Source organism: Patagioenas fasciata, chromosome 3 (genome assembly GCF_037038585.1).
Source record: "Patagioenas fasciata isolate bPatFas1 chromosome 3, bPatFas1.hap1, whole genome shotgun sequence".
In the NCBI taxonomy this organism is placed as follows: Eukaryota; Metazoa; Chordata; class Aves; order Columbiformes; family Columbidae; genus Patagioenas; species Patagioenas fasciata.
In genome coordinates this window covers 29,165,182-29,189,224 of record NC_092522.1, presented here as the reverse complement: position 1 = coordinate 29,189,224, position 24,043 = coordinate 29,165,182, and the positions used below count along the sequence as shown (strand labels likewise).

The 24,043-nt window shown below is 38.3% G+C and overlaps 1 protein-coding gene across 4 annotated transcripts in view; it reads right to left on the bottom strand.

Moving 5' to 3' along the window:
- PACC1 (proton activated chloride channel 1) overlaps window positions 1-24,043 on the bottom strand; it is a 91,853-nt gene that overhangs the window by 49,929 nt on the left and 17,881 nt on the right. For all 4 annotated transcript variants that reach the window (XM_071806004.1, XM_071806000.1, XM_071806002.1 and 1 more), the window contains one exon: window positions 21,499-21,602. The gene's annotated coding sequence lies outside the window, so the exon portion shown is untranslated. The remainder of the gene's footprint in view (window positions 1-21,498; window positions 21,603-24,043) is intronic.

Below are 24,043 nucleotides of genomic sequence, written 5' to 3'. Positions count from 1 at the left end.
AAAAAAAAGAAAAAAACACATAAAGATGGCATTATAAGAATGAAGTTATGGTGCCCAAGTTATATTGAACCCGTGCATCCAACAGTGCTTCTACTTGTTCTGCTCAGTGTTTATTTTCATTTCTGAGCACATCAGACTGGCATTCCACTTGTAGGTGTAGTAAGACAAAACCAAACTCGAACTCCTTTCATACAATGTACAACTTTCAAGCTTGGATGCCTACATTAAGCCAACTAAAGGTCAGAGCAGAGGAGCTGCAATTATACTTGTCGTCAGAAGAAACCTGAGGCCTCAGTCCAGAAATGTATCAATGAAATTGCTGAGCTTTCAGTTGCTGAGTATTATGCAGAAGTTTAGCAGTACTTTCCTAGATAGGATCCTAAATACCGATTGGGTTTCCAAGTACTTCACAGTGGATTTACTGGTATGGCTAACAGGACTGTCTCCGTCTTTACTTCACTCCATATGGTAGCACCCAGTTGCGTGATTGCTTAAGGTACATGCAGTCCCCTTTCTATATCACAGCTGTGGCTGGGGCTGTATCAGCCAGATTTAAAGTTTTGGACTATATGATTTATGAGAATGATATTCCTTGTCTCAAGTAAAAGATAGTACCTCTAGCAGACAGGACCTCACATTTGCATTGGTATTGATAATCTGGACTGTTGTCTACTCTGTCTGAAGTTAAGGGAATTCTCCAGTTTTAAAGTTTTGCTAGTCTTAGCAAGAAGGTGTTGGGCTACGAAGATGATGAGGGGCCTAGAGCACCTTTCTTATGAAGAGAGACTGAGAAAGCTGGGTCTGTTCAGCCTGGAGAAGAGAAGGCTGAGAGGGGATCTCATCAATGCTTATAAATATCTCAAGGGAGGGTGTCAAGAGGATGGGACCAGACTCCTTTCAGTGGTACCCAACAATAGGATGAGGGACAACAGGCACAGACTGAAACGCAGGAGATTCCATCTGAATATGAGGAGAAACTTCTTTACTTTGAGGGTGCCAGAGCACTGGCACAGGCTGCCCAGAGAGGCTGTGGAGTCTCCTTCTCTGGAGACATTCAAAACCCACCTAGACACATTCCTGTGCAATCTACTCTAATTGAACCTGCTTTAGCAGGTGGGTTGGACTAGAGGATCTACAGAGGGCCCTTCCAACCCCAACCATTCTGTGATTCTGTGTGTAGTAACAATGGGCCTGAGCTGGCCTGAACTGCTTTATCAGCCCTAAATGTTGCATTTCCATGTGAGAACAGATGCTGTCACCAGCAAGAGGAAAGCCTGCAGTGTAACTGTATGTATTGTATCTGTTGGGGAATAAAGAGAAAGTGTCGCTTCCCAGAACTGCTGGCACGGTACCTTCCCACAAGCATGAAATTGTCTATTTTGGAGGGGGGGAAAAATAAGAAAGACACATTTCCCTAATTACCATATTATGTTCCTCATACTGTCAAGTGACCCACCACACTGTGGGGAAGCAGATGAGGGTGGCTAAATCCCACAACGTTACAGAATTTGGTGGTAACAGAGAACTAGGCGCAGTACCCAAATGACTGAGCAGATGAGGCAGTTAAAAATGCATCAGCTTTGCCCCTGACAATCTTAAACAAACGACAAAACAACAAACAAACAAACAAAAAAATCAAACAAAAAACACAACAAAAAACAAAACAAATAAAACTAACCCAAATTCTTCCATCATCTTGGTTACGATCTTTGGTGATTATTTTGCTCCAAATTTTTGTCTGGGACACACGATTTTCCCCTCTCTGTCCTCCTCAAACCCCAGATGTGGGAGTTTTTCCCATCTCTAGTGCAAATGATGGGAAAGCAAGAGTGAAACTGCTGCTCTGGGTCACATAAGCTGTCACGGAGATCCTGGCCCCAACCCCAGCTTCACTGTATGTACCTTCATGTGAATCTGGGGAGGCAATATGTCCTTAAGCTATGACACTTGCATATGATCGCAAAAGTCAGTGATAGGAGCATGTTCTTCGTCTCAGGACCAAAGCAATGGGAATGTTCCCTGCATCCTCCTTTTGTCAAGCAAATACCTGCTCATCTCAATTACATCTCAAAGATCTTGGGTGTGAGGCCTAAATTCATACTGTGTGCAATTTAAATGAACTGTGTAATTGCCCATTCAAACCCATAAAGCTATATTGCAACACGATTTCTATTGAACTGATTAGCAACCCAATTCATCTCTTGTAAGTTAGGTTCCCACAGTAGAAGGGATGGCAAAATAAGAAACACAATCCAAACGCATTGACCATACACTGCCCATACTCAGTGAATCAGTACATGATTCACTCACTTTCATAAAACAGTTGTGACCTTTCATCTGACTACTTCCTCAAACACAATATACAGAAATATATATAACACACGGAAATCAGGAAACAACTAATGGGGGGAATAATAATAGCTCATCTCATGATCTTTTGCTGTTGTGCTACGTGCTTTATTGAACATTTGTGTCATCTCTTGCTACCCTTTGATGAATTAACCAGCTCAACTAAGGCATAGGTTGCTCTTTGTTATGAGATGAGTGAAGGCAAAAAATACCTAGACAATTGAAGTACCAATCCCTAGAGGCCTCACAAAGTGACAATTTAAAATAAAACAAACCAAAAAACAATGGTATATAAATAAATAATATACCAATCTACAGAAAGAGAATGGAACTATGTATTTTACAAGTTACATTTATTCATACAACTAACTTTCCTTACACTGTAAAGCTGATAACAAGCAACCCTGATCATAAACACTAAATTTTGTCAACAAACACAGCTTACACTTAGAGAAGGTTAACATGCCAGAGCATTTCACAACAGATCTTTTCACCATAATGTGTGAAAAATGGCAGGTATAAAATTAAGCACTAGACCAAAATCCTCTCAAGTGCCTACAACAATATCTCACCCCATTAGGCATTTTGAAACAGTTAAATATCAGAGAAAAAGCGCTACTTGGTCTCTAGAAACATAAGGTGATACACATCAAGAGGAAAACATATTTTAAATGTACTGCAAAGCTTTGGCAGGCAGATTGAAGCAGCACCACTATAATCCAAACCCCAAACCAGGAGAGTTGAGGTAGAGGAGAATGATCAGAGCCTCACTGGATTCTATCAGGGTATTATAAATTTTAAAGAAACATATGATAAATCTGAGAAGCTAAAGCTAAATGCATTTTCAAGGGACACCATCCTGCAAATATTTCACTGTTGAAAATAGTACATTTATCTCACAATATATAAAACTTTGCAAACAAGTGTTTCAGTGCATTTTTTTTCCCTAAGTCAGATCAATTATTTCTTCGTAGCTGACTGTGGTCAGGGATTACAGTATTCTAAGGACCATATAATCGGTACCATAAAGCCCAGGAGAGATGGTTTCTTGGAATGTCATAGAGCTTGCTGCTCACTACCAGGTTGTGCTATGAGTTCATGTCTGGGAGAGACAGCAGAGCCTACAGTGTGTTAGAAAATCTCCAGGGAGTGGCAGAATTGCGAAAAAGGTTGACTACAAACCAGGTGAAGTCACCACAGCGATGCTTTGCTGTTGGTACGATCTGAACTCCCAAGTCATGTAGCTAGACACCTGTTTTGCAACCTAGCCAAGGGGTCACTTCAAAGCCACGGTACAGCAGCTCCCTTTTCCCATGTGAATGTGATGAGTTTGCATGACCCAACGCAGTGGGACAAAATGAGTCAACCAATGAACCATACCTCGAAATCACAGATTTGTATTAAAAAAAAAACCCAACTTATAAACCCCATAAAATTGAGTCCTATTCTCCTTGGCAGTGTACCAGTAAGTAACAAAGAGCTCCTGTCCTAGACAACTCACCATCTCAATTGCTGACAAGATGCCACAGGAGAAAGAAACACAGGAATAAAATGGGGATGGATAACTATAAAAATAGCATAAAAATAGCCCAAGCTTGCCCTTTTCCTAACCATTTATTTATGTCCTTTCACAGTGGGGTTCAAATGCAGATGACTTAAAGCTATCGTATATACCCTTAAAGGAAAATTTTCTTCTTCACTGCACTCGTGACTCTATTTCCCCACTGCTTTATCAGGAAAAGATGAGCACAGTTCAAGCAGCTCCGATGTGCAAATGCTGATGCAAATTCTGAAAGACTGGGAATGTTTGGCACTTAGGCGAATGCTGCAACAGGCAGACCCGATGAGATACTCAGGTCTGCGGTAAAGCTCAGTCCCACTATCAAAGGCAGCTGTACCAGTCACATGCTGGGGGTTTCCCAGCTGCAGGCTCTGTCTCCCAAAGTACACGTAGTTTGAAACAATTCAGTCACTATGTAATCAGCAACCATGTGACAATTTCATTTTCTCTTTCAAAACATCCAAACAAGTCTGGATTCAGAAAGACTGTGTGGCTCAGCCTCTGTGACCCTTTTTCAGAAGTTTTGCTGCATTTATCATGTCAAATATTAACATTGCTACTACAGTAGGACTCTACTGGCTTTTACAGAAAGTGCTTCTATGATCTTTGTTTAGGAAAGAAATAAATATTCTTATGTACTCATGAGATCAAAAGGTTTCTTTAGCAACATGATCTGGACAAATCATCTGAAGACCACAGGTTAAATGTGTGTCATTCAGGCATAATTAGGGTTGGAGTTTCTATCACTGGACACACCAGATAAAAACTGTATATGATGATCATTTTAACAGAGTACAAAATAGCTAGGAACTAGGAAAAGAAAAGCCTGCATTTAAAATTCTTTGTATGTTCTAACTCTGCTCGTTTACCGTTTCTCTCCTTCCTTAGTTACAAACCAGGCTGCAAGTCCATAAAAGAGGTGCAGGTGAATTTTGCCAGCTGTCTTTTCCTCTCTGCTCATCATCTGTCAGTATTCTGCTCTCAGATATAAAAATGTACAGAAAGAATTCTTTTCTTCCCATTTCCTCGCTAGTCTGTACTAATTGGCAAGTCTAAGCAAGAGTATTACTAAAATGATTTTTAAACCCCCTTAATTGCAACATATATGTATCAAGGAGACAGTTTTTGCCGCAAGTACCTGCTGCAAGGACAATCTGCAGAAACCATTACTTTATTTCAAGAAAGAAAAAGGAATTCAGAGAGGAGAACTGCACTAAGGGCCCTGCCCTTGAAAGACATTTTGATTTAAAATACTGCAGGGAGGTATCTGTGAGCTACATTTTTTGCTTATCACCTCTGACTGTTATTGTTTCTGAATGGTGACCCAATCTGAACATTCACTGCAAAACATGCACCGTGCTCTTCTCCTGGAGAGCAGTCTTTATCATCACTAACAGATCAGCTGGATGCTATAGTTCCCTCAGCACCCTTGATCTCACCCCATTGGATTTACTACACACTATTCTAAAACAAGAAAGAAAAACACACACTGGTTTGGAATAAAAACCTGGCACATCCTCCAAATATGCAGGAGCCTGAGTCACAGAGACAAAGTGCACAAAATTCAAAGGAGGGCCTGCTGTGTACGATCATTAAAAAAAAAAAAAAAAAAACAAACACCAAAATTACTTTTGGTTTCTGCTGGTACACTGGTGTGGAAGCCACACTAGTGAAAATTCTGCATAGAAAACAATGTTGTGATGAAATATATCTGAAATTTCCTTCTTGCAGCATCACTTCTGGAACAGATGGCATTACCCTCAGAGTAAGCAGAGTCAGGTGGACTACAGGCAAGTGGGTGTATTACTTGAGGAGACTTCATTAGCCAGGCTTTTATGAAAATCCACTCACCACTGTAATCTTACCTCTCAGAAAAAACTCTAAAAGAGGATGGTGCAAGTGTTACATCTTTCTGATCTGGAGATAAACTGGAATAGGCAGGAGGATGTTAAAGTAGCAACACCTGAGCAAGCTGGTAAGAAGGCAAACACAGTATGTGCTCAAATAGTCCCTAAAGAAACTGAATTATCATGGCAAAGAGTATTAAAAGATGACATTTTTCAGGCCTTTATGCATTGAGATTGGAAAAGGTTATCAACAATGCAAAAGAATGATGCCATTACTATTAGTGAACATTGTGCAATGATTCACCTGATTTAAATGCTAAAAAAAACCCCGACACACTAAGAGGGCAGAATGAGTACGAGAGATGAGGGAGAAACTGCTGCATAAAGCCATGAGCCTGGTACATGTGTTAGAGTTGTCAGTAACCTGCAACTTCAGTATCTTAGCAGAGTAATTAAAATGATGATTGAAATTCATGTGGGAAAGTGAGAAGTTTCTTTAAGAATAAATCTTCAGATTGTCAAGAATTTTTAATACCACAGTCAAGGAGAAGATTATTTTCGCTAAAAATTGTGTCTTCATTCACTACTAAAGTATGCGCAATAGTTCATAATAACAAGTACTACATAATAAATGAAGATAAACAGTAATAATCCATGTGAATTAGGACTTACAAAGAGAAAAAAATTGATAAGGCAAGATGGAAATATTAGCGGCAAGTCCACAGCTGACAGCACCAATGTAATATGAAGAATTAAAAAAACAAAGGAACAAACAAGAAAATAGTATCTAGACTTAAGTGGTCCTAGCACTTATATGAACCCTTTGCCATGTAACAACGACAAAATTTTTTAGAAATATTTCTATCCTATATTTGGACACACGTTCTTAAGTCACATGATGATCCTGAACTATTTTCCAGTTCCTTAGTAACTAAGCAGAATGTTATACAACAGGTACTAGAAATAAACACTTTAAAATCAGCCAATCCATCTACTTCACACCTAGGAAGTAAGACTGAGAAGGCCTGAGAAGTAATGATGTTTATTTTAGTAAATTAAGGCATTCCAGGGAAATTCCATTTGACTGGAAAAGTGCTAGTGCTGTGCCAATAATAACAAAGGCCAGCAGGATGACTCATAGAGCTAATGGGTAGTTAGTCTGATGTTACTTCCAAGCAATAAACCTGTCAGAAAATAAAATAAGAATTAAAGTACCAGAATATAATTAATATCAGTCAACCTACTTTTGTGGCAAATAGATCTTGTAAAATAAAGTTATTGCATCATTTGATTAGAGATGTTTGGCTGATGAAAGCAATTGTATATCTGTAACATATTTGTGGAGAGCAGTTGAATTAATAGCATGACATTCTCATTATGAAAATTAGTGCAACACAATATCAATAAATGTGTGAAATGGACTGAAAACTGAAAGAGCTAATAAAGCAATAACGAATGGAAATTTGTAACAAACTTGAGGGCTTTGTCATTTGAAAAAAAAATATATACATCCACAATAATAAGACTGATAAAATTGTGAGGATGAAAGCTGAAGATAGTAATGTACAACAATTTGAATCACTTAATAAACTAAACCAGTTCTAATTAAACATGTCTTAGTATAGCCAAATGCAGAGGGATTAAAACTAAAAGCTCCAGCAGCAGCCAAGTCTACTCCCTGGGAAACACATGGTCTGAAAGGTACGAGGATTACAAGTGACAAACAGCTGACATTGTAGTGCAAAAACAAACAAACAAACCAACCCAACAAAACACCAAACAACAAAACACCACTGCCAAACACACACATACTAATACGTTCCTTGTATGTATAGATACAAAAGAAAACCAGCTTTACACAACCATGTGCAACACTGGTGAAACCTGCAGCAAAACACTACAAGTTTCGCATTTTAGAAATAATAGTTTCATAACAGAATACCAAAAAAGCAAACAAAATTATTTGAAGAGGAAAACATCTTGCAGTGACACGTTTGAAGGAAAGACTTAAAGTTCACTTGTTAACATTATTAACTAGCTTTACTTAATGTATTACAGAAAATACAGGCTCCTAGAGTGATATCTAGCATAAAAAAACATCTCAGGTAGGAAACCTGGCATATTCAACAAGTTATTCATAATTCAAGTTACCATGGGAATTCTCAATGGCATCTTTAGTTCTTGAGGTCTTCAAGTCTGGATACCTTTTTGAGTGTTGTAGCTCAGCATCTCTGTGGCTGCTTACTACAGCAGTTGAACACAAAATATTCTACACAGAGGTAACTTGGTAATAATGACCTATGATATAGAGAGCAAATTAACTCTCTAGTAGTTCCTTCTACCTTTTTTTTTTTTTTCTTTACCCTGTGGATACAGCAAATATATCTTACTTTCTCTTCTGAAGAAGTGATCTGACACCACTTCACTAATTTTGGAATACTCTGTGTTGAGATCTGCCAGAAATCAAATTGTCAGATCCTCAGGCTTATCATCAGAATGGGTATTCCCTGGAAAGGATAATAAAAGTGGTTTGTTTAAAGAAAAGTTGTGGGAGAATAAAACACCCTAAGCCTCATCCCATTAATATGTGATTTGCCATTGATTTGCAGAGGCAATATCAAGAGCAAAGAGTTCATAGTACTATGGAAATAGTTCTAATTTTCTAATTTTGGGGTTCTTAACTCCACTCACAATTTCTTCAGGAGCAACTGCTTGGCTCTGTGCATGGTGTAACAATGACCGTCAGACCTTCCGCTTTTCCAGAAATAACTGTGTCATAAGCTGCTGCTTCCTTGTTTTATATATTTACAGAGATCAACAAGCCTATATAAAGCCTCTCCATAATTTGTTCATATACAGTTGTTTTCCTTTTGATTTATTTTTAGATCAACTGCCCTTAATACTTCCTCAACCTACTGAACTTTGCTCTGGAACAGATGATCAAGAGAAATGCAAATACTGTACTGTTTAAGGGATGACAGCCAACATTTTCCACCGTACTTGTTGAAAGGGTAGGGTACTATTAAGTACAAAGAGTTTAGCATGACTCCAAAGTGGAGCAGCACTCACGCCTACAAACTCCACATCTGGCCTTTCAGTTACCGCCAAAGCAAGGTAGGTGTAAATTTATCAATATGCAAGAAGCAGAAGCTAACTCATGACCTTTCAGTTTTCTAACAAATAGTGTCACTTTGAAGAAAATAGCTTTAAGTCTCTTTGCAGTTCATGTTATCAAAAGGAGAATTGTAAAGAATAAGATGACTCATCAAGGAAAAGCTGTGTCTGTCTGGCTCCTTTCCTTCTTTGGCACAAGGTACCAAAAAACCCACCTGTAAACATTTGGAGAGTGTATTTTTCCTACGGCTAGGTTGTTGTGTGCCTTCAAGCATATTTCCTTAGAATATCAGGAATGTCAAGACTACCCTTTCTGAATTTTCCAGTTTAGAGGATATAAACAGACATAACTTCTGGTTACTGGCTCTAGTACAGGAAAACTCTCTATCAGATTCTACCATTCCCTACAGAGAAAGATGTGGGGCTAAGTATAACCATGCCTTCAAAGTTTTTCATGGTCTAAAAAAACTTTACTGCTAAAGCAGCAAAATGGACAAAAGTCACAAAAGACTTGGGAGACATCAGGATTTCTTTATACATGGCTAAATTACAAGCTAAATCAATCCAAATTACAGCACTGGGCACTGTTGCATGAATAGATTTCCCCTCACAGGGTGTAAAGTACACCAAGAAAAATCCACAGTGGTTTTGAAAAACAATTTTCAGCTACCTTATAGGCTACGAAAACTCTTCTATTCTGATTCTGTTTCGATCTCAGGCAGCTAATGCATGTCTTGCTGTGCACAGCACTTATGTATGGACAGAACCTGTTGGCATGGCCCCATTGCTCTTTATGTGCAAATTTTGTTTTAAAATGCTGATTAGCCACAACACTAACAATCAGAATATTGAGGAGAAAAGCACTTCAAACATCTGCATTTTGCAATGATTACACTTGAGTTGAGAATTCACTGTGCATTAGCTTATACATAGACACACACACACACACCTCGCTACGTCTTAGTGAGGAAAAACTGCAGAAATTTCATCAGATACCAGATAATATCCCACCAGGTGAGTAAAAACCTTACAATGCTGAAAGAACATTGCAATGTTAACTTTTGTGCTAAGTGGAAATTGTTCAGATATTGTATTTAACAACTGTTTAATTTGGTTTTCAACATAGTCTTAAATTACTAAACCATCTTGAGTGGTCATTTTGAAAATGTCTTCACAAACTAAATACAGTTATAGAAGGACACCCCCTGGATAGGAGACCCCTAAAGAACAAAGATATTACTTCAAATTATGTTAGTGGTTCAAGTGAATGAATCTTGTCCCTATGACTCAGTACTGGGCTAAATCCCCTCATCTTGGTTGAGAAGCACCACGTTACTTGGGAGGTGGCACATCTGCCAGCATTTTCAAGAGGAAAAAGAGTGACAGAGGCCATGATAAATATCACTTCAGGCAAGCATTCTACCAAATTCCATTTCTCTCTGAAGATTCAACTAAAGGTGCTGTTCTTCACTTGCAGATATACAGTGTTTCTAAATGCTGACTACACGTAGAAATATCTCATGGCAGCTGAATACCATCCCTTCTATGTAACTACCTGGGCAGATTCAGAATACCTGTGCAATGAACAAAGAAAGCCAAAGTGTACACAGCAGCACAAAACAGAATAAAGTTACGTCTGCTTTGCAGGAACAAGACATTGTTGTAGAACCGACTATATTACTGGCAGAAATAGAGATAGGTGCAGGTGGCATATTTTGCAGCCAGTAATCCAAAGGAAACAACAAAGATGATGGAGTGGAGCATCTCCCTTATGAGGAAAGGCTGAGGGAGCTGGGGTTCTTTAGCGTGGAGGAAACTGAGGGGTGTCCTCATTAATGTTTACAGATATATAAAGGGTGAGTGTCATGAGGATGGAGCCAGGCTCTTCTCGGTGACAACCAATGATAGGACAAGGGGTAATGGGTTCAAACTGGAACACAAAAGGTTTCATTTAAATTTGAGAAGAAAATTCTTCTCAGTGAGGGTGACAGACACTGGAACAGGCTGCCCAGGGAGGTTGTGGAGTCTCCTTCTCTGGAGACATTCAAAACCCTCCTGGACACTTTCCTGTGTAACCTCATCTGGGTGTTCCTGCTCCGGCAGGGGGATTGGACTGGATGATCTTTCGAGGTCCCTTCCAATCCCTAACATTCTGTGATTCTGTGAGACTACTGAAAAAGAATCAGGCACTAAAGAATAACAGGGAGAATGAAGCCAGACAAAACGGACTTTGAGATGGAGACTGGCACACAACATGAAGTGAGATGGAAAATGATTGACAAGATGACAGGCCGGATAGGCACACAACCAGTACAAGAAAAGGCACGGAAGCCTGGGAAGGGTGGAACCATATGGCTATATCATGTGTGACTGAAGTCAGCGAAAGCTGATTCAAACTGGCAAAAAGTGAAGGACAGACATAAAGGTAAAATAATGGTGATGCACAGGGTGTGTGTTGGTGCTGATTTCTCAGGAATCTGAAGCCAAGTACTTTAGGCTTCTAGCTTGAATTTGATGGAAGACGAAAAGCTGGTACAGGCAACCTTATTTCAGCTGTTGAAACTCGTGATTAGGTGAAATTCACTCCGTCATAACTGAAGCGCATGCCTACTGCAAATGCCTCAAGCAACCACAAACTGTCTTTTGCGATCCTGCTAAGCTCCATCATACATATAGTCTGGATCTTACAAGAAACAATTTTAAGAGGATCTTGTCCTGAAAAAATCCAGCAACTAGCTCAGTAACAAGTATCTTGAAGTTTCAGCAGGAAAAATGCCCCTTTCCCAATTGTCTGTCTCGGCTGCCCCTTCAGGAGCTTTGCAAATAAATGGAGCAGCTTTGCCACACTTACTCCCAAGGAATAGCTCCCATGACACAGCAACCTACAGGAACCCAGCGACATGGCTTGCATGAGTTAGGATTACAGAATCAATCCTACAAAAACTCATAGATAGACTATTCCTATCAAGTAATCTAAAATTATTCATTGGCGCCCAGACACAGTTTTTATGTTGCCTCCTGACCCCTGCTACCTTTCAGCCTAATGAATCTGAATTAATCCACCCCTCTGAAGTGTTGATCACTACTAAGTCTTCCCCACCTCTGTTGTCACAGCAGCATGTGCTTTAAGAAAACTGAAGAATGTGTCCTTTGTGGCAGTACTGAGCGAACACCACTTTTAAGGAGAATGTCCCTAATCTCCTTAACAAGAGATGAAGCCATCTGGATCCTAAGATAGTCAGTTTAAAAAAAAAAAAAAAAAAAAAAAACCCACAACAAAAAAACCCCACAAAAACAACACAAAAACAAAACACCACCAAAAAAACCAACCCACTAAACTATTTTAAAGGCAATTTACTAAGAAAAACAGAAAGGAAAACAAGTTTGCTGCCAACAAACGTTGTAGCCCTTGTCATCTATTACCACACAAACGAAGCACTCAGTGACTAACTCCAATACCATTGCCAATTATTATTACAACATACAGTATAATCATATTATGTTTACAATATAATACATGTGAGTATTTGATAGAGCCTGGCAGGACTTCAGTCACTGCCTCTTTTATGCTTTGAAAATCAATTTTTCAGACTGAGTTTGCTGTATAACATGTTCCCTAATTACATACTTTACTGTATAGAGAACAAGAAAGGATATTGAAAGTGATTTCAGGCAAACCTCTTAACATTTAGTGAGATAAACCATTTTTATTCACACACATTACACCACTACCAGCCGACATAATGTCTCTATTCTATAAACATGCCCCACCTTGTTCCCATTGACATTAGTGGCAAGTATTGCAGCAGTTTCAACTAAAGCAAAATCAAGACCAAAATATTCAGGACTTAGTTTTAAAGGGGTTCTTGCTTCACCATATATTCTACAATTGCAAATAACTATAAAGGTAATCATTTAAACATCTGCTTAATTTGTGAATGACATCAAATAATAACAAGCTTACCAAATGACTCAACTTATATTTGCCAAATCACACGCACAGCACAAGCAGGAGGCTGCCTTGGAAAATATGAACTAAAGACATTTGCTCAGACTTAACTACCTAGTTACTAAGAGACCCCAATGTCAACCCATAGTCAGTAACTCCAGCAAATTTCTGTGTGGGCTGCCTACTTTGCTGATAAATCAGGACACAGGTGCAGAGGTACTTAAAACAGCAGTGTGCATGCTAGCTTAAGTGCACCATGCCTAAGCAACAGCACACAAAGATGAGTCTAATGATTCTCAGGCAAGCCTGAGTTCAGACGTAACATGGTTCACACAGCTCTTCACCTGAGTTAATGAACTTCACTAGAGTCAAGATATCATTATAAACTATTATAATGCAACAGCCTGGATGCCTCTAGACTGTGCTCCACTCAGCTGCCTGTTTCAGAGACTTCTTAGCTCAGGACCCCAGCTAAGATAAGTGAAATCAATTCAGATTGAAAAGTTTAGATTTAAAAGCAGTAGTATTATCCACAGCTTTCTTTACTCCAGACTATCCCCTAGTCCCTCACTATCACAGCTTAAATACATTTCTGTGATAAAATGTTAATGTAATAGCCGAACTACAAAAAAAAAAAAAAAAAAAAAGACATTGATGAATGGGTATAATGGGTAAAAAACTGGTTTGATAGCTGGTTTCAGAAGGTAGTAGTTAATAGGTTGTCCTGAGCCTGGAGGCTTGTAACGAGTCCTGCACAGGTCTGTACTGGGACCTGTGCTGTTTCACATCTATCAGTGACCTGGAGCAGGCAATGAAGGGTGTTCTCACCGAGTTTCCAGGTAACACCAAACTGGGCAGACCAGTGAAACATGCTCAGGAGCAGGGCCACCAGTCAAAGGGACCTAGATATGCTAGAGCCTTGGGCTGATATGAAATTATGAAATTCAACAAAGTCAAATTAAAGTCTTATACTTGGGAAGGAAAAACCCCATGCAGCAGCAGAGGCTGGAGACCAACTGGCTGGGCAGCTGCGGGCATTGGCAGCAATAACATGAGCCAGCAGCATGCTCTGGCAGCAAAGAGGGGCAACAACATCCTGGACTGTACCACCAGACACATAGCCAGCAGATAACAAGAAGCGATTATCCCCCTTCACTCAGCACACTTTTAACTGAGAACAGTGCATTGAGAATCCTGCACCCAGTTTTGGGCCTCCCAGTATGAGAAAGATGTTGATAAACCAAAGTGAGCTCACAGAAGGTTCACCAAGCTGGTCAGAGGGCTAGAGCAGAGGCTGGGTGAGGAGATGCTGAGAGAAGTGGGCTTGTTCAGCCTGAAGAAGAGGTGGCTTTGGGAGGACATAGTGGCAGCTTTTCAATATCCGTGAGGAGGTTACCAAAAAGATGGAGCCAGGATCTTCTCAGCACTTCATGGTAGAAGGATGAGACACAAAAGCATCAACTGAAACAAGAAGGGCTCCAACTTGACATAAGGATCAACTTTTTCACCAGCCAAGCACTGAAGCAGGTTGTCCAAAGAGGTTGTGTAGTCTCCACCCTTGGCAGTATTCAAGACCCGACTGAATAAAGTACTGAGCATGTGCATATGGATGTCACAACTTGAACTCCAGTTACTGACAAACACTGGCTTGTTCTGCTATTGAAAGGTGCTCAAAAACACATCACCACTGGCAGCTATACAGCCTTGGTTACATGGGGGGCAGAGTCACAGCAAATAACAATTGCAGGGATGGCTTCTTAAATGTGATGCTTGCCTTGGAAATTCTAGTGCTGGCACACTGGTCTCAGTGGAGTTGCTCTGCAAATATCTGAAGAATGTTTGGAACCTCTTAGAGACTTCTCTGATCTCTGTTGGGGGATCCATTTTCACACTTCAGTGTATAAACTTAACAGGAAATGTATAAGCTTAACAGGAAAATTTGGAATATATGTCCTTGTATTTCTATAGCACTGGCTAAAGAGAAAACAACTGAAAGTATCAGGCTGGAGAGAAACTGTTAGGGTAATTCCTCAAGTATCTGTCTTGGGACATAATATTTTCCCTTGTGACCTTGCACAGAAATTAGATCTGTGATAAGCTGTTAGTACCCAGAAAGACTGTTTTCCATACCAAAAGAGCATGGCTAACTCTGCAATAACAGAAAGAGAATTAAATTAGATAAAACAAAGTGCATAGTCATACATATAGGAGTAAGAATTGCAGTGACAAGTTGGAAATAACACATGAGGAAAAAGAAGAGAGTGTATTAGTTCATCAGAGGATGACTATGAGCAGTCACTGTGATGTGGCACTGATAACAATAAGATATTCTGGGTGAGATGTTGCCAGGAAAGACAGAGAGGTATTAATGTCAGGATACAAAGAGCTAATTGGAGTGAAACATATTACATGTAAGGTCTTGTCACTTATATTCAAGCAAAATGAGATCAAAATAGACCAGTTACAGAAAAGTCTGACTTGAGCTCCATGTCACACAGTAATAAAAATAAGACAAATGCTAAAGATATAGATAAAATGTCTGTTATAAAAGTCTAATCAAACTATTAATAAGCTGATAAAATTCACTACTTTGAATGTTTCATTTACATCATCCTGTAATCGTAAATAATTATGATTTTAAATGACCAGTATTATGTACTACTTTGTTTCTCCAGACATCAGCTTTAGCGTATTTTTCTTGTGGATATATATTTTTTTTTTATCTTCTATTCCAGGACTATGGACGGCAACAACTCTGAACATTTCGACATGGATCCTCACAAATAGAGAAAAACTTCTGTTATTCTCTAAGAGTTACAGGAAATTTTAGCAGAATTATCAGTTACCAAGGAGGAACAAAAATTACAGAGTTTGATTTAATCATGAAAAAAAGTCCATGAAATTCCATATGGCTGGAATCAGGAATCTTATTGTCATTCTTCACGCAAGATCACTGAAAAAATATTTCCCCCACTAACATCACAAACTTTGTTTTCAAGACTGGCATTAAATGTACAGTATTCTTAAGTAAGGCATAATGTTAAGCATTACATGGCATTTTGCCCGCTCAGCTAATCCTCCTGGCTCTCCTGGTAGGTAGTTTAGAGACCTAAGGCCACAAAAGTAAATCAACCAGGATAAGAACACAGCAGTGTCCTTCTCCCAAAGCGTGTGTTGACCATTAGTCCATATTCTTCTTCTAGGAAGGGAACCTGGCAAATTCCAAGCTTTATGGTAAAGAAGTTCTATTTAAACATTTAAAACTTCAAAGCACTTACTGGAATTGAAAAAAATGAAATGGAAATAGAAAATATGAGAAATCCAAGCTGATCCAAGAAACAAAATAGCAATTGATCATAGTGCAGTCTGGAAGGACATTGCAATCCATACAGAGGGGAAGAAATTAAATAGAAGAGATTGCCTCACTGACTGAAGCAAAGATCCTCAAATTGCAGCTAGGGGTGATGAATTTGTTCTCATCCCTACTGTATAATGAAAACCAGAAAGCTAAACATTAAGAAATGTCATCTAATGACAATATACATCTTCCTTACAACTGTGTAGAAGTGGCAAAATATGAGTTTGAAATTGCTATTAGAACTGCTATTCAGTGCTTTAGAAGTGGCTTACTCACCAAATAGACTGCTTACTCACTGCAAGGGAGGGTTTCGTGTACCTGTGCTCCTGGAAAATGATGTCAGCATCAAAATTCTCCGGGCTTTGAATGTGTTTTCTAGATCTGGTATTGATGTTTTGACATTTTGATAACAAATTGACATTTTTGGTGGCAACTTAAATTTTTCCAGGTATTAAGAATGTAACATTTTTAATGAAAATAATGCTAACATTTACAAAATTTATGTTACCAATCTAGATATAAAGTACCACACAGGCAAGTATCCTAAATGTTAACCAAATACTGTTTTCATTTAGGAAATAAATTGTCATGATTTTAAAAAATATTTTGTACCTAAGCAGTAACTGGAGCCAGGCCATTATGGTCCTATATGTACCACGAGGGCAGCAATAGTACTTTGCTATGAAAATCAGAATCTTTCATTAGAGAATTTGAATGGTTGTGGGGTTTGTTTTTTGTTTGGTTGGTTGTTTTTTGTTATTGTTGTTTGGTTTCTTTTGTTTTGTTTTTGTTTGGGTTTTTTTTTAGGATAAAAGTAGGGAGTTCCCACTTTGCAGCTTGAAAACTTGTCTCATTATCAAGAGCTCCAAAGTCAAACTCCATCATTCACGTTTTATAGTATCTTATTCCTTGTGTAGCTATAGTAACTCACCACCAACACTTTCACACCACAATATTACTTAGCAGCAAGAACGCAAAATCTCACTCAAAGGTACTTATCGCTAAAACCTTTGAGTGAGAAGTTCAGAAAAAAATCTTGCCTCTGTGTTTCCTCATTCTGCCCTCTAATTCTCAGATTGTTCAGTGTCTCATAGGATTACCTCTAAGGGAAATACTTGAACACGTACCTTCCTCTCTGTCCTATACTTGCTTTCTGTAATTAATATAGCTGGTATAATTAGAAAAAAAAAAAAAGCCTTATCTAGAATACATCAGAAACTTATCTGGCCCTCTGTTAGTACAAGAAGAGAAGAAGAATGATGGTCCAATTTCTTTCCCTCTTTTCTCAGATGGGTCAATATGACATACATGAGGACTTGACCCTCACCTTTCATATAGGCAAGTGAGGAGAAAACACTCCTAGGATTAAAATCACAGACATTACTGAACATCTAATCCTTAAATCCTAAGGTCAGATCAAACTCTCTTTTGCCTTTCAGATACTATTAACCGAGAATATGAGACTTTTTCCTTTCCCACCCCTTATGTCTCATTGAGTTTTAATTCTAATTTATTCTTAATATAAGGATTATGTTAGTTCAGTTTTCTTGAGTTTCAACTTTTTTTTTAAAGTTTTCTTAGCATTTTACTTCAGAATGTAAACTCTTATTTCTTTCCAAGGTTTAGATGACATTATAAAATGAATACTGTTTCTGTAAAGCTGACACAGTAAAAATGAGCAGGCTGGTTTACATTGCAGGCCTTCTCATTTCTCATAAGCGTGCTATCATTAGCTACCTTTAGGAGAATGAATTATATTGATTGGTTCGAATAAAACTTGTGACCTGGTGGCAGTATTACATCTTTGTTACAAAGCATCAGCTCCTCATTAATCTTTCATTAGACAGCGTGATTCGAGAAGCCAGCAGCAGTCACACCACGCTTACTCTCTCGAGTGATGCCACCACAGAGGGCTCCCTTATTGGATCACAGCAATTACTGGCCTTACAACGCAGATTCTGGAAGCCTTATCAAATTTCCTCCTAGATGTGGCAAGCTTACAAATAATCATGTGCTGCTTTTTGGGTGAGGACATCACGGAATTACACCAAAATGCAGTAAGTTCAAGTCATTTGCAATTAAACATGTGACTCTCGATTCTGAGATGATACATCTTCATTTACAGCATATGAAGTATTTTACAGAAAGCCAAAATTCATAAAATTAAGGTGTCCTTAAAAGTTCCAGTCAAATAACAGAAAACTGCCAAATCAGATTTCTTAACGGAGAAATGAAGCAGAATCTCTGGTACTTGGATTGCTGGCATCTCAGTGCTGTGATTTAAAGGAACTGGGCAGGAACTGCAAGCAAACAGTAGACAGTATGAAAAAGAAGCATCTGTTCCCCAGTACCTAAGTACTGCTGGAACAGAGCCCAGGAGAGGGACACGGGTTCTTATTTCAGCTCAATAGGACATCGTAACAAGGCCTGGGGGGAGGAAGTTGGGAATAGTGAAACTCTAACAAGACTTGGTTATTTGCATGCAAACATAAAAAAGGTTGTAACTATAGTGGCTCTGAGTGAGGAAGAGCCTTAATATACTGCAACCAGTCTATACTTCCAGGGATCCTCAGGCTTACTAGTATAAGGGTTGCATCACTAAGCTATTTTCTGCAGCCATATAAAGGTTGCATTAAAATCTGAACACGAGACATCCCATTAACCTCTGCAACCATTAAAATAAAAAGGCCTAGCAAAGGCCAAATTACGCTCCATTAGATAATAACTTAAAAATGCACGCTGCAGAAATGGTCTTACTTATGCAGCTTAAAAATTATTCTGGCTAAAGAACCAAATTTTGATCAGGGCTATGGAAAAGTGACACGCACGGTGCACATTGACATAACACAACTGTCTCACTATTGCCCGAGGCAAGGCGGTGAACATCTTCCAGTCCCACTGATGTTACACCTCCTAGAAACACCATCCATGGCAAACCCAACAGAGCTGCCCACTATCAATGTGCCTGTGAAAGGACAAGCAGTCTACCTAGAGTATCAAAATTAAGCCTGACTTCCTTTCCTATGTGAAAAAAGATGCACGACAAGACACTGCCAGGACAGGTAGATTTAGATAAAATATGGGACACGTAGATGTAGCTAATGCTATAAGTTGTGGGTTCATCTCACTATAGGCAGTACAAAATGCCAGTGTGACACTTATTACTCAAAATTCAGTGGTTCAGAGTTTGGAATTTGGTCTTATAAAGATAATTTGAGCTTTAGGAAACCAAAGTGCTCCTTTTTTATTATGCTGTTGGCTTGGGAAACTTCAAATGTTGTTCTCTCAAGTCCGTCCACCAAAGCACACATATTTGCAGAAGCAAAGTGACATCAGCATAAATCATATGATCTACTCCATCACATTTTCCAGGATAAAAATCAGTCCCTAATCTCTTATGCCCCAGTTGTGATGACAGCAAAGAGACAGACAAGGTGAGCTGACCCAGTTTTCTGTGAGGCAGATTCACTGTCCAAATCTGGACCTCGTATTTGTCAGAAAAATCAGCCCTCACGTTCCACACTAACCTCAAAATACTTCATCATGGCACTGTTCTTCAGTGAGGAACATGGACTCCAGTACGATTTAACGTGTAACGTGCAGTCTTAGTTCACACACTACTGTTCTCTGGAGCTCCCAGACAAGTTCTGGGTAAGATATCAGTATTCTGAAAAAAGATGCAAGTTGCTCATGAAAAACTTTTCAAATGTGAACATGCTTTCTGATGGAGAAACTGAGACTGATGAAGAAGAAAATATACAAGCACTGTCAAGATAAAATGAAATAGAACAAGGTATACATCCCCAGTTGCATTAACATGCATTCATTTTTTAGAAAGACTGAAATTTAAATATTTCTAATAGAAAATCATGCATCTATCATAGCCTTCCAGTGCATTTACATTACAGAATTAAAAATTTTAGCAAAAGTAGGTGAATGCAACAAATGCACTCCAAATTCCAACAAAACAGCTGTCAAGCTAATAACGACTTCTGCAAGATTATAAGCCAACATATAGACTTTCTAGATGGCAGCCTATATCTCAACAAAATGCAGTAATAAAAATGTTAATAAGCCTAACAATCTAATTAATATTCAAGCACACATACATGAAAAATTTTAACCAGTGGAGCTATCTTAGAAGTTACCCAGAGATTACTTCAGCCATAACTGAAAGGTGGGCTCTATGGGGCAAAAGATAACAGCTGTATTAACAGAATTGTTTTAGTCAGGGAATATATTCCAACTGAAATTGCAGAAATCATTTAGGAAGTTATATAAATATAGTTTAAGGATACAGAGGTTAACAACCTTTACAAGAATCTTCACCACAAATGGCTTCTTTCCAAAAGCCACCTCTGTAGCACAGCATTCCACTACATCTTCCTCAAAGCATGAATCCCAGATACTGAATTTTTAACACCAGTTCCTAGAACACAGATACAGTCAGTGGATGCTTCTAATCCAGGTTTTTATTGAAGCTAATGGACCCTGACTCACAAAAGGTGACAAAAATCAAAGCACAGTGATAAAAACTGGGTGAGCCATAGCAGTGCATATGAGCCATAGGCACCATGCACCTATTTTAAGCATGAGGCTGATAGACTGTTATTTGTTTTTTTAATCCCTGGAAACATACACACGAAGGAATAATTGTGCTGTTAGTTTACTATAAGTTTTCCAACAGTAGCCTGTGTATTATTACCATACTGTGAAATGTTGATACAGGATGGAATTACATAATGCTCTGCCTTTAAAACTCCATATAATTATAAGCCACCCCTAAGAAGTTGTAGATGTGTCAAAGACAAACTAGTTACATCTAGAAGGACCAAGAAAGGTTAATTTAATTTTCCAATTTACCAAGCCTCAGAATTCCTTGCTTAAGTTGCTGGAGATTGATAATAAACTGTAAGTGTCATCACAATCATGGTCATACAAGCCTATTACAATGAAGCCAGAAGCAGTCTACATTTTTCAACAATGCTATTAATTTCACCCAACAAGTCAAACAGATCATTTCCAATAGTGAACAATAACATGACATATGAAACATGTCTTATATAACTGACTTACCAGTAAACCAGTTCACATAAAGCCTTTGTGTTAGAGAGAAGGGAAAAAAAAAAAGGCAGAACACTGCTTCACAAGGTATAGAGTTCCACAATTTTTTATTAAACTGCAAGCAGCTATATGTATTTCTAAGTGCCTTCCCAATCCAAACAGAGTTTATCTGATGGCAATAGTTCTTTCCACAGTACAGTGGCAAAACAAAACCCTGCATATGGAGCAATGTCTAAATGGGTTCCAAGGGTCTTACCGCAAGATGTTACAAGACTTCATGTGTGGAGTATTTTTCAGTATGGGACATGTAAAGCGGTGAATGTTGATCTTCAGATCTCAAAGATTCCTGCACAGGGAGGCCTTGAAAACAAAGAGATAATAGCTGCATTTAGTAAATGAAATAACTGTATATCTCCATGCTTCCCTCAGGATCTTGCTTGCTCGGCTGGAAAACAGAGATAAAAATGGAGCAACTCACCTGCTTCTCAACTAGATGATGAGAATTCTTTTAATTCTAGGAAAATATTTTGCATTTGAAGACTTGTATTTTCTGACAACAAAAAAAATCCTACCAGAACCTTGATGTCACCTATCCTAATACCATCCACTTCACCAATTAAAACTTCCCTTGCCTTTCATGATTCCATTTCCCTGAACCACAAGTCCCTATTTTTCTGTTCTAAGTGAGGGCTTCTGACTTTCTTTGCTTGACCACCTAAAAATGCTCTAGCAAAATCAAATAGACTTAACAGAAACCAAATGTTTCATATATAATCACAATCAGTTGGAAATTTCAAAATAATTATATTGAGGACATTCCTTGAAGTTTTGGAATAAACAGCAGGGTTTCATTAAAAATTAAGGCGTTGTAGTCAGAGAAATGTTAATCTCTTCATTATTAGACTTAATTTTGCTCAGCCAGTATCACTGATACCATCCTGTTGAATTAATGAATTTGGCTGAAGACATTTTCTGATTTTTTTTTTTTGTCAGAGGCCTGGCAGAAAGCTCTTTGTAACAAGGAAATCTTTTGGAAAGCCTGTATAATGATAACCTTCCTGATAAATACTCAAGATAGAAAAAAAAAAGAAGTGTGATAAAAACCACAGGAGACTTAGAGGAAGGCCTGAATCTATGCTTATATAAGGATGACAGATTCTTGCAAAAAGGAAACTGCAATTTGTTTCTTATTTTATAAGAGTGAACACCCCTCACAACTGTAATAAAAAACTCCAACAAATACTCTAATAAAATTCTCATATTTGATTCTATGCAGAACTGTTATTTACAGACTTTGTTCCTGCCGCCTTCATGTACTTCAGAGAACAACCCTGGTTTTCGGCTCCTTTCAGAAAAACCCAAACTCTCAAAGGCTCAAATCAGAAATGAAGCACGGAAGGAAAATTAATGTCTGAGAGGACTAACTCTTGGTTCTCATTAGATTAATACAAAAACTGGGTTCCTAGCATTCTCCAACCTGGACACTGGCTTTTTTAATCTTCATATATGTGATGCAATACTTAGGTGTTGTAAAGGATTAAATTCTTAAACCCTGACACAGCAGAGCATTTAAGCAAGTAAGCCCAATGAGATAAGCAACTAAATATGAGATGTGACTTCCATGAAGGAAGTCACACTATACAAAGTTTAGCAAAGGTTTCTACAGCTTTCAAATACATAAGATTATAGGAGGAGTAGAAATAACTCAGATAAGGCAAAAACATAGAAAAAACATATATATATATATATAAAGGTTAAATTAGGTAAAGAAAGTTACAAGAACTTATTTAGTACATTTACCAATTAAAACCCTTAAATGTTTCTGTAATGATCAGTAAGGACTTTAAACACTATTAACAGAGGAAGGCTTGGTTTAAAACAATACCCACATTGAATCTTATACGGTGCAGCACTGTGCTGAAGCCAGAGTAACTGGGGATAATGGGAACTGATCAATTTCAAGATGGATAATTTTTTCATAGATAACAGAGTTGAAGAGAGGAAATAACTCACCAAAACTAAAGCATGATAAAACAGTTGTTTGTACTGTAGACATCAACATTCATCTGGAATCTGGACTGTTTAGTTTAGAACACATGGTATAAGAATGATCGGTAGTGAAAGGAAATACTGTGAACAAGTTTACAAAATCCAAGGCATATCTCACCTCAAAACCAGACTTTCTGCTTCACAAAACAAAATTTACTTCAAGTGTAATGCCAAAAATCCAACCAAAATAATTCACAACCCTGCCTGTGAATAATTACATTTTTGCTAGTCTTGATGCAAGATCATGCAATTTAATTAACTCCGTACTATTTCAACATCAGAAATATTTACTCTGCATGTTTGTAAACAATAGTTAGCACACATTTCTAGACATCCACATCAGCAATAATAGTAACTTCTTTTTAAAAGATTTGCAAGCTGGATGAGCCTTTTTCACATACAGAGTACGTAACAAAACATGAAACTCTCATGTATTTTGAGGGGGGGTTGGATTTTACAAAGAGCTTCTGGCACAGTATACCTCCCTCCTATGCTGTCATTCCAGATCACAGATATGAGAAAAACAAAACGTGTTCTCACTTAAGTCTGTGGTATACTATATCTAGCTCGGAATTTCTCTGTAAGCAAGGTTCACTCAGGTAAAGCATTATTTACTAACCAAGTGTTTGGTAATACATTAAGAAATTCAAATACCTCCTATACAATCAACAGTGTACAGACTTTCCAGGGACTGCAGACTGTATGTTCTTCAGAGATTAAGAACTACCTACCACAGTGAGTCACACAAAATC